The sequence below is a fragment of the Dreissena polymorpha genome, chromosome 1, assembly GCF_020536995.1.
Source record: "Dreissena polymorpha isolate Duluth1 chromosome 1, UMN_Dpol_1.0, whole genome shotgun sequence".
In the NCBI taxonomy this organism is placed as follows: Eukaryota; Metazoa; Mollusca; class Bivalvia; order Myida; family Dreissenidae; genus Dreissena; species Dreissena polymorpha.
Genome location: NC_068355.1, coordinates 113,133,982 through 113,148,373, shown reverse-complemented (window position 1 = coordinate 113,148,373; position 14,392 = coordinate 113,133,982). Strand labels below are relative to the sequence as shown.

General features: G+C 32.6%; 1 long non-coding RNA gene across 1 annotated transcript; it reads right to left on the bottom strand.

Moving 5' to 3' along the window:
- Positions 1 to 2,003, bottom strand: LOC127867333 (uncharacterized). The gene is made up of 3 exons (XR_008043445.1): positions 1,771 to 2,003; positions 1,491 to 1,566; positions 1 to 443 (listed from the first exon to the last, which is right to left on the bottom strand). It is a non-coding gene; the product is annotated as an uncharacterized LOC127867333 (long non-coding RNA).
- Between the last annotated feature and the right edge of the window lie 12,389 nt (positions 2,004 to 14,392).

Genomic DNA, 14,392 nt, shown 5'->3' with positions numbered 1-14,392 from the left:
ATTTATGTTAAACCGACTTAAAAATTAAAATAACTTAACAATTTAACACGTATGTTTACACAAATATATCCTTTGTAAAACAACATCAAACAAAACGACTCGAGTCTCAGCACATTCTTGTTAATTTTGGTAATTGTAAGTGCATATGTATGTATAAAATCGTAAAATAATTAACTTTGTTTGTTGTTGTATTTATTGTTTTGGTTTTTACGTTTCAATAAACAACCGTAGCCTTTATAACGTGTGGCTTTTAAGCCGTTCAGTCTTCTCCGTACCTGTCTATTGAACTTCAAATATATGTTTATGGACCGCTGGAAAGCACAGCCTTATAAAGCTCTACCAGAAGACGATGCATCAAATTTATAATGTCTAATGAGGGATTGCTAGCGGCATCTTCGTTTGTATATAGGCCACTCGCACAAGACAAAGCATAAATAGATAATCTGAAAACAGAAATGACATGCATTACGTACACAACATAAAGATATAGACCAAATAAATGTGAGAATTTCAGTTAAATAAATAATACATAACCGGAAATATGTTCAGGATTTGGATATTTGCAACACTTCTTGCAACACGTTTGGTTATGTATATGATAGTATTTTATCGTTGATTGTGGACATGAACATAGCACATTCGGCTATGGTTATAAAAGTTTATAAAGTGCTCGTATCAGCGGTAGGGGTGCGCTGATAGAAGGAAAAATTTATGAAAACGCTGCAGCATTTTGTTTCTTTTTGTAATTTCTCCTACCCAGTTAGCGCTTGAAACTGAAATTAATGTTTAACGGATGTACATAGTCAAGATTCATTTGAGACTAACAAGTGTCCAGATAAAAAAAAGAAAACAAAACAAGTTAGTATTTTCTTAAAATTCAAATATATATATATACGTATATTAACAGCTTCTAAATCAAATGCAAATGCGCTCATTTTGGTTGAGTGAGTTTAACAGTAATTCATTTCAATTACATGGTTGCTGAAGTATACCACATTGTTCTTGCGTGTTGGCGGGTTTGGAGAAGGTTTACGACATTTGTCGCCCTTTTTATATGTATGGCCGGTGTATTTGTGATTTTGGTGTGTTGTCGTGCTGTTGATCTTAAAACTCGCAAATCCACAAACACACCAGTTTAACAAATATATATAAATAAATATATGCAAGAACGACAAAAAAGGGCGTCAATACAACTATTATGACATGTTATTCCCATGTGTCGTTCTGTAGGATAAATTTGTCGTAGTAAAATGTTGAAGTGTCTGCGACCTTTAAACCCGAAAACCAAAAAAACAAGAACAAACAACAAAAATTCCCAAACACGAAAAAAAAGGCGACGATACGACAATTATGATTTTGTCATTTTTTGTCGTTCTGGCGTGTCGTCATGTTGGCGACTTTCAAATCCAACGACAGGTCAGAACGATATAGTTGTTATCTGCAGCAATACCAGTATTATATATTATATATATAATGTTAATGTTGTATACCTGAATGAGAAACGTTGAATTGTATGAGCACGGTCAGTTGGCTATAAAGGGTCGTTTTAACCGTATTGTAACATCCCTGAAAAACATATCAAATGCTAATAAAACAATAGTACTCATTGTACAAATTACTGAAAGCCTATTTTCAGTGTGTTTTCATTCGTTGTATCTTTAGAATACGTATGATAGCAATTAAACCATTGTAAGCAATTCAAATCCGTTCGATTTTCATACACGTTCGTATTACATGAGTGACTTTATAAACATGAGCGTTTGTTATCACCTCTGTGTTTAAATATGTTGGTCGTTTGATTGTGTTGAAGCTAATCTGCATCAAACTGGCACAGAATTGCATTCGTTGGCTCCGAATGTTCATTTTGTGTTTTATATTTACAACAGGTGGAAGGCACACACGTCTGCAAATCGATGGTATGAATGACGTCTTATATACGATGACAATTGTTTGTGTTTAAATGATTTATTTTTTTAAACCGTACGCTTTATACTAATAATCGAGTATGTTTAGGAATAGTAGCATTTTATCAATAAAAACATTTATTTAGTAAGGATTTAAACTTATATTATATTAGTTATATATATAACATTTATTTAGCAAGGATTTAAACTTATATTTTATTAGTTATATATATAACGTACTCCATTTAATTTAATTTTTATTTAATATCAAAGTAGTAACTTAGGCCGTTTGCACCGTTTGCACCACAACATGATAGCTGAAACATAACAAAAAAATTGTCGGAGACGGGTGATGCTCCCCAAAGGTTTTCTTTGTCAAATCATTGCACTATATATTCAGATAAAAGGAAACGTCTTGAGGGGCATAACTTTGGACAAAATAATACGATGGATGGTTTAACAACTGAAAAATTTAAAAGGGCCATAACTCTCTAAATAAATCATCTAACCGGAACCCACAAAAAACATGCGCATCTCCTCAAGGTACTTAAGCTTCCCTTTAAGCTTCATTGAATTCCAGTCAGTATTTTGGGAGAAATAGCCCGGACAAGAATTGCACTATATGTACAGTTTATAGAAAATTTCAAATGGCCATAACTCTGTGAAAAATTATCCGACCATAACCGGTTGATAATATGCACATTTCCTGTTAGTAGTGAAGCTTCCCATAAAGTTTCATTGAATTCCCGTAATAAGTTGCTGATAAATAGCTCGGACAAGAATTGCATTATATGTACAATGGAAAATTTCAAAGAGCCATAACTCTGTGAAAAATCATCCGACCATAACCGGCTAATAATATGCACATATCCTCTTGGTAGTGAAGCTTCCCATAAAGTTTCATTGAATTCCGGTCATTAGTTGCTGAGAAATAGCCCGGACAAGAATTGCACTATATGTACAGTTAATGGAAAATTTCAAAGGGCCATAACTCTGAAAAAAATCATCCGACAACAACTGGCTGAAAATATGCACATCTCCTCTTGGTAGTGAAGCTTCCCATAAAGTTTAATTGAATTCCGGTCATTAATTGCTGAGAAATAGCCCGGACAAAAATTGTGCACGGACGGACACACGCACGGACAGACGAAGCGGCGACTATGTTCTCCCCCAAAAAAATTTGGGGGAGCATAATTATATGTTTTAAAGTTATTTAAATATTGTAATTGTTATAAATTGTCCCTAAATTGAAATCATCAAAATAACGTAAGTACGCTTTCATCAACATATGCTACTTATTGAACGAGCCGTCAGGCTTAGGCTACATAATTACTATTTTCGGTCAAAAGGTGCAATAAATACCGCAAACTAATAAAAGTGTGTGAAATTTGATATAAAGCATTATGAAATGTGTATACGTTTGACATATAAGTAATTTTTTTTTAAATCAGAATGCGGGATACGCATTTATGAATTATTACTTTTCAGTATTGATTGTATTGAAAGTCTGGGTGTAAGACAAAGAAGAAAAAAAAGCAAAAAAATGTTCTAATATTTTTGTGAAATGTATTAAATAAATCCCTAGAAAAAATCATTTAATTGGCAAGTTAACTTCAACTGCACATTCTCCCAATCGTTTGCGTCCGTACCTTCACCGGCAACATAGTCGTTCTTCAAAGAGTCCCTTAACGTCACATCTCGTTCATCCAACTATGCAAAAGAGATATAATATCATAGTATCCATGTGTTTTCATTGGTTATAAAATAAGTCATTAGCAATTAAATTTAATTTCTAATAATGATATAGAGAAGATATAGTTTGTGACATTTGATACCATTGGATGCCAGAGAAGTCCGATATTACGTATGACAGGTTGAGGCTCGCCAAGGCTTTTCACACACCACAACGGAAATAGTATGACATCACTTTTATTAGCCCCGCCAACATATACGATTATCATGTTTCTTTGAAATGTTTAATAGTTCTTTAGTCAGGCATTTTATTACAAAACTGATTTCTAAGCATATTCGTTTAATAAAATGGATATGGCGAATGGCTTTTAAAAGCGTAGATGAGTGAGCAATGCAGAATTTAGTTATGGACAGAAAACAATGATATTTATAGTGTTGACACAATTTTCTCCCCTACCCAGTTCGACATCCCAACGTGTTTAAGTGGAATGGTCAGCCTTACAATTTTCGATTTAATAAAAAAATGTTACAGACTCCAAACAAATTATGAATATTTAAAGTCGGTTTCATATTAAACACACAGCAAACCCATCCTGTCACGAGGACTGCGGTCTGCTATTTGCATATGTTGATAGATAAAATGACGATTGTTTTTATTATGAACATCTCACAGAAAGTGCTGCAATGTATTTGTTTATGATTTAATCCCGTAGTAGCTTTATTTCGTATTGGAAAAGTACATTTCAAAGTGATCCAATTATAATTCATAGAGCTTTTGGTTCTTGTGTTGTTGAAAAATCGTTAATTATTGATACTCGCTTCGAGCGTAACTTAACCGCATAGCTGAACTAATGATACAAATTAACAAATATATTGATCAGTATGACAATTGGTGCGTCTGAATATTTTGGCTTGATATTTACAAAAACAAAGTTATGGCCCTTAACAAACAATAATACAAATAATAATACAAAAATAAAATAAAATTAATTTGTCGCTCGGAAACTTAATAAAGCACTATTGCCTCTAGAAGAATGGACCATGTTTAACTGCGCAACCTGGTATCTTGGTCCATGGAATATGTTTGCAACCGTTTAATACTTAATGATCGTCTAAATTTTTGACATAATATATTAAATATAACGACATTACTCCTTCTTTAACATTTATGACAAACAAATATGAAGATGCTAATTTTTACTTTAAATCTGCCTTTTAAAGTGTAAATACTGAGCTACGCAATTATGGTTTTGTTTATGACTGTGAAAGGGATTTAATTAAAAGATACAAAAATACACGATTCCTGCAGTCTGCAGAGTACATTCCAAAAGTAAAACTTGCACAGAACATCGCTGTTAGAAATAATGAATACTGAAAAAATGTCTATTTAAAATAATTTATTTTTCAAAGTACTGTGACATTTCATTTTGTCTATGATCAACTGTCTAATAAACATTATGAACAAGAGATATGTTTGTCAGAAACACGATGCCCCCTATTGCGCCGCTTTGAAGCCATAAATTCGACCTTTGACCTTGAACCATGACCTTGACATTTACCTTTAGCCACTTAAAATGTGCAGCTCCATGAGATAAACACATGCATGCCAAATATCAAGTTTCTATCTTCAATATTCAAAAGGTTATGACCAAACTTTAACGTAGGTTAAAGTTTCAGCAACGAAAAATACAATTACAATGATATTTGACCTTTGACCTTGAAGGATGACCTTGACCTTGACTTTTCACCGCGCAAAATATGCAGCTCCATGAGATACAAATGCATGTCAAATATGAAGTTGCTATCTTCAATATTGCAAAAGTTATAAAATTTTAACCAAGGTTAAAGTTGTTTGACACACACATACAATGACTGACTGACACAATGATAGACAGACAGACAGACAGACAGACAGACAGACAGACAGACAGACAGACAGACAGACAGACAGACAGACAGACAGACAGACAGACAGACAGACAGACAGACAGACAGATAGACAGACAGACAGACAGACAGACAGACAGACAGACAGACAGACAGACAGACAGACAGACAGACAGACAGACAGACAGACAGACAGACAGACAGACAGACAGACAGACCAAAACAATATATAACGACTTATGAAAATTAATAATGTACAAATATGTTAATTCCTCAAATATCATCATCATGCATGCCAATGGATCATGTGAAATATCAGTGGTTTAAACTGTTTTCAAACTTTTCAAACAGCACAAAATTACAGTGAAAATTATTGATGCATTTTGCAGGAATTATAACGTTTTTGCGTTAATATTTCATCGAAATGTTTTCCTTTAACTGTTTCAAATGAAATTAAAGGGCGAAAAAGATTCACATAAAAACTATTAGAATTTCGTTCATTTCGGTTGAATATCGATTTAAATTCACTCGTGGTCAATTAAAATGTATATTTATTTCCATGTCATGTGTGAATTAAAATCATCAATATAACACGTGAAAGAAATATTACCCGAAAAAAACATCGTTTTATGCAATTCCATGGCCATACAAATAGCGTAAATAGTTGCAACAGCGCTAACACACCATAGAATGCTTCCGCAAATTATTATGTTGGCCGTGACAGTCCCAACTTTCTTATCCCAGATTTTGAGCAGGTCTTCGCTTGCATCATCCTGCGAGCTTAAACTTACAGCAAATACGAACAAACATATTCCACATACTAGTACCTGAAAATAAGAAATATTCAAAGCAGTAAAATTAACACTTGGTCTGTAATTATATTTATAAAACAAAGCAACCCCAAACAATTAATCGACACACTTTGTAGATAAATATACAATTAAATTAAAACACTCACATAATGTGTATATATGTATAAGAATGCGTACCATGCCTACAATGTTTCCGAGCATAAAACGCCCTGTAATGAAAAAATACGGTAAAATTAAAGTACTATTGTAAACAGCTTTCCAATATAGACTGTTAAGAGTTCTAAATTAAACTCGCTGACATCGCGATCGTATTGCACATGTTTTCAATTTGGAAGCACGCACACTACATTAAGAAATATGAAGTGCCATTTACGAATGATCAACCGAAATGAATCTTAATCAAAAGCAATACTAACCATATATAAGAGAAGATTTATTGAGTAATACCTATCGATAACACAGATGTCATCTAGGTAAACGCTGGGTTGAACCTTATAAGAAGGCTTACCATTTAAAATCTATTTTTTATCTATATTCAAGCTATCAAATTTTGAAGTTAACACATAGAACATAATTTTATATGTGTGAAAATACATTAAACATTCCGTTCAATAATCCTGTGTGTCGCAAGACAAAGCCCGCACTGTTACCACTAAACTTAATATGTAAATATTTAATTAAAATGTCAAATATTGAAAAAAGCGCCGAACGTTTATATTTTAATGGTATTGATCATTGGCATATGATTTAAGCGCTTTTTACCACTTGGGAACATGATCTTTATCATTGAAAATGGGAATTGAAGTGTCAATTCACCCCACCTGCAAAGTTAAGACTCCGTCCACTGGTCGGCAAAAAGAGGTGGAATTCATATAAGCGCATATAGGGAAGGTTGAACAAATCGTCGTTTTTAATGATAATCATGCAAAAAATCAAATAAAATCTAACTTATTTTGTCTAAATAAAACATTTGCATGCAAGGAAATGCATTTTTGAAACGATTATATTGTCATTATTATTTGTTTTTACAAACAACGAACTCGGGAGTAGAACGAAATGTAAGAGCTCGGTATGTGGTTACGACAAAAATCTCCATACTTCGCACTTCTTCGCGACCATTTTTTGGTTAAAAAAATCTCATTTCAGAATAAATTAAATTTCACAAACGAAAACAAATAATGGTGAAAACAAACAACAAATAGATCGATTTTATGTACGCAACATATTGTACCTGATTTGAACCTTTATTTGTCTGAAAAAAAACTTACCTTGTTACACATAAAACAAATTCTCTTGATTAATGTAATTGTTTGATTTAATTGTTCACACCAATGTTGACACTCTTTGTTGCAGAATTTCTATCCCGATCTTTTAGTGCACCTTTGTTCATCACAACCCGATTATCTCGTTAAGATCGGATACTGTCCAGACAATTACAAAGAAAACAAGGTGTCATAAACCCAGGGACCTATACTTGGGTCACTGCATAAATCACATGTTGCAGCCTAGTGTCTGGCAAATAAACACAATTAATGATACCCCATGTCACCCCCCTTGACATATTAAGCAGTCATGTTTGCCAAATTTTAAAGCAAAAATACTTAACCATTGCTTCAATACATTATTTAAACAATTAGAAAAATGAAGACATTATTGGAAATGGATTTACAGGAACTAGTGTATTTATAGTAGCCAGTTTTATCATATAAATACAGTGTTAAATAACAATAAATAAATTTAAAAATTAACGGGTACCGGCAAATGTAATCTCCGCTATTACGTGTATAGATTTGAAGTACGTTATCGCAGTGTACGAAACACCATCATGAAAACAAGCAATCACAATATGGTAAACAATACTTGCGTTAAAAAAATATAGATTAATGTTTATTCGCTCAAGAATAAACTGTCTTATTCAACGCAAACGCTATTTTCCTAAGGGATCGCCGAAACCCAAACCCAAATTTTATAACCCATCCTACCCTGTCTACTGTACTCGTCCACTAAGTATAAACCACTGCCCGTGCTAATTGTCAGTCTTTTACTAGGTCGTCGCATAACAGTGTAGGTCGCGCTATGGTTTACAAGTTTACATTTTTATGTGCTGGTCGATCATCCGAGTAAGTCACTAATTTATTAATTATTAAATTGTTGAACGTGGTTGTGAAATTTTTATTCAACTCTTTTCAAATGAGCACCTATATAATTGTTTTTGTCGCATGTACATTTTAGTATTTAAAATGGTTGTGTAATTTTTATTTAGCTCTTTTTAGATGAGCACCTCTTAAATTGTTTTTGTCGCATGTACATTTTAGTATATCAAAATAAGTTTATATATTTATATATATTTATGAGTTCTTAATTTCACGATAGGACGACCACGCGTTTGGTGTTCAACAGTTTGTTTGAAGTTTTTTTTTTTAAATGCTTTTCGATGTTTATGTATACTTTCAAAATGTTTTTCGTACTGATATTTATTATATAAACAATAAGTACATACAGTTTCTGGGAAATATAATTATATTTTGGATTTAAGATATAAGATTAAATGTTACATGTAATGTAAATGTAATTTTTTAGCAAGCTTCAATTCTACGTTTAATTCAGTTTTGCATTATTGTTGGTACACATTTATTTTATCATATCAAAATCTCTTTTCACGAAAATCCAATACTTTGCATTCTAAACTAGGTGCATCTACTTTCTAGCTTGTTTTCGTTGTAATTCACGGTTTGTTATCTTTCGCAGCTGAAACCCGGCATTTTGTGTATCTGACATTTGTCATAAAAACAATTTCCTCTGAACAAAGCCTGAATCTGGGATAATAGCGACTATTTTTGGCAACTTAGCGAACATGTATTTCAGTGTATTTTTTTGTCTTACATGTTGTAAATTGTCAACATGAGTTTATGAACTTCAATTCAAAATTTAATTTAAAATTATTGTCTATAACATTGTTCGCTTTTCGTCTTTTATTAACAAGACTATTTTTATGGTTTTATAAGTAAGCTGTTCGTTTATCTCTGGTCATCGGTTTATCTTGTTAGTGGTTTGTTTAGGTAACTTGTATTAGCAAAGATTAACTTCCACGTTTGCTTTAGTCTTGCATTCCTTTGAAATCGTTGTTTATACCATTGTTCGCTTTCCGTTTTTATCAACAAGACTATTTTTATAGTTTAATACTGCTCCCATGGCCAAAAGACGTCGTGTTAAAGTTGCACAGTCGCTACAAGCAATGGCGCAGACCAGAAAGAGACCACCGGCCACGCGGAACCGGATCTGCCGGCGCCGGGAATAGAGCACGACAATACGTCCGCACCGGGTACCAGCGAAGACGGTTGTGAGCAAGTATACCGGAGAAAATATACCAAAGATGTATACGCCTCATCAGAGGGTGGCGAAAGATGGGATGTTAAACATGCTTGCTGTCTGATCGTCTACAACAGGTTGTATACTTTTAAATTAAAATACTGCGCTTCTCCGCGACAGTTTTATTTATTGTATATAAGGAGGCTCCAGGGGACCGTTTCTTAAAACTACGTACGTTCAAAAATCATGCGTAAGCGCAAAACGTTCAGTTAGTAGCGTTTCTATAAACTTCGTAAAGTTACGTTTACCGTATTTTTGCACGTAAAATTACGTGTGCTCAAAGGCTCGTGTAACTTGAAGTAATTTAGCGTAAATATGGCGGCGTATGCACCGATATTTATTGCTCCATTCAAAAAGTTTATTCAAATCATCTTGGAGAATTAACTGATCATTTTTGGTCGAAATCTCACGGTATATTTTTGTATCGTCCGCGAACATAAAAACACTAGAGTTCACACATTTTGGTAAGTCATTTATGAACACCACAAATAGGATAGGTCCTAGAACGGAACCCTGAGGAATGCCGCTGGTGACATCGTGCCATTGTGAATAGCTCCCATAGACTTGTACCCTTTGTTTACGATTGGTTAAGAAGTTCTGTACCCATTTACATGTTTGTTTACTGATGCTATATTTTTCCAATTTGTATATAAATCTTTTGTGTGGAACCTTTTCGAATGCCTTCATAAAATCTGTGTATATTGTGTCAATTTCGCCTCCTTGATCTAGTATACTAGTCCAGTGGTACATGTTCGAATCGATTGTTGTTATGATTTGTTCGATTTTCCTTTTGGCAATTCATTCAACTTTCGTTTGGAACAAGGCTTTATCCATCACAAGACGCCAAGTTGAACTTAACGAATGTGACGTTTGCTGAGTGATAGAATTGATTCATTGTAAACATGGGTAAACGTATACTTTTTCTGTAAGAATTATGTATTAGAATTGTATAATCTACGTTTTTGTAAATAGTTGCATTTATAGTATACTGCTGTGTCAATGAATGACAATTATACAGTAGTCTATGCTAATATTAATTCAATTAATTTTAGCACAGATTACTGTATAATTGTCATTCATTGACACAGCAGTATAATATAAATGCAACTATTTACAAAAACGTAGATTACTGTATACAATTTTAATTGATATGTCAACAGCGCTTCTTATAAATGTGTATACGGTTGTCACTTTATTGTTGAATTTGGCACATTTACAGTTTAAGCAGAAGTTCTGCATCAAGATCCATTTCTTTGGAAATAATATCATGCATATATCATTTTGTCAAAACTGCGTAAAATAAAATATACTGCAGAGACTGTGAGATACAACCTGTCGACATGTTAGCTCAGTTGAGTTAGATTGGTCTTTGTCAGCTCTGGTACTACTTGAAAGTTCCCTGGGTACTCTTATGTATGCTACAATATACCCTGGGTACAGAAAATATACTTAAACATACCCAGGAATACTTAGGCTAAATCTGCTGTTGTTGGCTCTATTTTCAAATTAATAATGTTTCTGTTTACATTCTGTGAAATGGCCTCCGCGATGATATTATCGAAACTCGTACTCAAAAAAGCATATTGAGTTAGGTTTTGTTCAAAGAGGATTTTGTTTTGTATTCGGAAGTGCGTTTGATGACATCAGATTTTAGGCAGGAATAAAACTCTGTACCCAGGGTACATTGAAGTGTACTTAAGAGTACCCCGGGTACTTTAAGTAGTACGGGGCCAACACTGACCAATAATGCTTCAGTTGTTAAAGCGCTGCACTTATTAACTGGAAATAAAGGTCAAAGCTCACACACTTGGCTAACTTTGCGCAATGGTTATTGTAACAACTAATCTGAATATAAATAATGGCTAATTTTAAAGTAGGTTTAAAAAGTTTTCACTGTTGAAGTAAATTTACTGAAAACATGTTTTGAAATGTACCAAATATGTCATTTTATACAAAAACTGTCAAAACACTATGACTTTTAAACCAATGAGATTTGTTTTTGGTAAGTTACAGTTGTAAAATGCTCAAAGTTGTTTTTTAAGCGAGGCTGTTTTCAGAGAGAGAAAACCCGAGCTATTGTCATAGCCAGCTAGTTGTCCAACGTCCGCCCGTCCGCTGTAGGCAATGTGCTAAAACCTTAACATTTGGCTCTCAAATCAAAGTGCTTCCACCTTCAACTTTCAAACTTCATATGTAGATGCACTTTGATGAGTTCTAAACGCCACACCCATTTTGGGTCACTAGGTTATAGGTCAATGTCACTGTGACCTCTACAAAAATATAAAATTCTGACAAGCTTTCACAGCCCAGCGTGGCACCAGATATGCGGTGCTCTTGTTTATTATCAGATTTCATCGGTAATCAATCATATTAATATCATATTGATGGCAAAACTTTGTTGCTGCTGTATGCTTTACAATCATTTTTTCTGAGTTTTTAGTTTTTTTACAAAGAAATTTTAGAACACAAACCATGGGGACAATACAAAATCATTTCATTTTGTTTGATATATGGTATCATCAACATTCAAAATCTTTAATTTTATTATTATAAATGCAGTTGCCATGAAGAAGAAGTGTCAAATTTTAACTAAGGTCATTGTTAATCTTTACTGTCTGAAATATTTAATTACTAATTTTAAGATTATTTTTTAAGAATTTCCTATAAACCATATGGACACCTTAAATGCAGTTTGATTGATATGTTCAAATAAAATTGTTATGTCATAAGAAGTTATTTAGAACCCTTTTTATTTATAGGTGGTAACACAGATTTACAGAAAACTATCAACAATCATTTTTTTTTCCAATATCTTTGAACACATTTCTTAAAACTCTATTCTGTGTTTTTGTACATACTGTAATGTCCATTTATACCATTTAAAATTCTACAATAATACTGTAAACATTGCAAAACCCACATTTTATCTTATATTGTGAAAAGCAATGCTGCGAATTTTCTCATTTTTTTACATTCAGTAATTTTATACCATTTTTTGTTGGAAAATAGTAGAATAAGGTATACTGTCTTTATTATTATAAGTAAATGTATTTTTTAATGTTTTAAATCCATTAACCTGTACAAATAAATAAGAAACATAAAATAGACAATGTTTGTGTTGTGTAGAGCATTTACTACTATTGCAATCAAATAATTTAAATAATACCTTTTTTTTTCTTCACTTTTAACACCATAGTTATGCATAATATTCACATTAAGTTATTTGTCATAAACATAACTTATAAGACAATATATATTCAAAAGAAGTTGTTTGTTTTGCACTAAATAAAGCTTTTTGCGGACATGTATGGTATCAGTGTATGTGTTCAAAAATCAATTGAAAAAAAATATTAAAGATTTGAACTAAAAAAAACCAACAGATTTAACATATTCTCATAATTATGTATCTTTCCCAAACACATGAAAAAACATTTGAAAAGCACAATGTTTACTGATTTAAAAAAAAATGTAATAGAAATTTAATATCAAGTATATGGACACATATTTTTTAATAGCATAATTATTAGGAACTTGCAAGAATAAATTGTGTCATCCTGACATGATTCAACCTGTAAAATTAAACTTCATAAAAAAAGGAACATTTAAAAATGGTTTGCTTTCTCCCTGTGTTTTGTTCATATGTACATTAAGCCAGATGTGTAAAACTTTTCCATGAATTTAAATTGATGCATTAGTTTCCATTAGTGAATGGCATTATGTTTAAGTATATTATGAGTGACTGAACTTTTTCACAAATATTTCAGTCATTGTGTTGGTAAAGCATGTAAAGTGATTCAGGTTTACACAAGTGCCCGCTTGTCATACTAATTACCCCATACCAATGACCCAGGATGGATCCCAATTTTTCAAATTTTGTATTTAGAACTAATCACAACTGGTACATACCCCTGACATATATTTTACCAATCCATGCATTTTTTTTTAAATATTGAATAAAAAATATAATATAATTATATATGTGAAGAAGCATACTTTATGATAATTGCAAATGCCTATTGTCTCAAATTTTAATAGAAGCATTCATGGACAATGTTTATTTATCACAGAAAAAAGATTCTCATTTTAAATGAATTTATAAGTAAAAATCTGTTGTTTTTTTAAATATTTTGCACACAAGTATAAATATAAACATGGTAAAAACATGATGTTGATTGTTATAAAATTATCTAGAAGTGCGACAAGTGAATACAAGCTACAGAGTTTGTTAATTCTTCTGAAACCATACTGTACTACTGTACATTGTCATCGATCAGTAAATGAAATTTAAAAAAATACTACCTTCTTTACAGAGGCCATTGCTGATGTTCTTCTCATTATAGGACATTCCATTTGTAAGTCAGTGACGCACTAAACATAATCAAAGATACCCTTCCAGTAAATTGAATTCCTGTCAGGAAACTCCTTGATTATGTTTCTGTAAATTCAGATGTGTAAGCTACAATATACATGCCTGTCTTCTCAGTATTATCCATCCATTTTTTTCCAATTTGCTCCAGCAATTCCAGTTTGAAATATATCTGACTAACCTTCGTAAAAGATTTGCTTCAGTAAGAATCATCTCTTCTGTTTTAACAAAGAACATATCCAGCACAACAAAGAATGGCCAAACTTAATTTGAAAAGAATCAAGAGATTGAACTTTTTTTACAGTTGACCCCTTTTTTCATCGCAATTTCGCAAACAAGGGAAAGAACTTTGCTCTTCATAA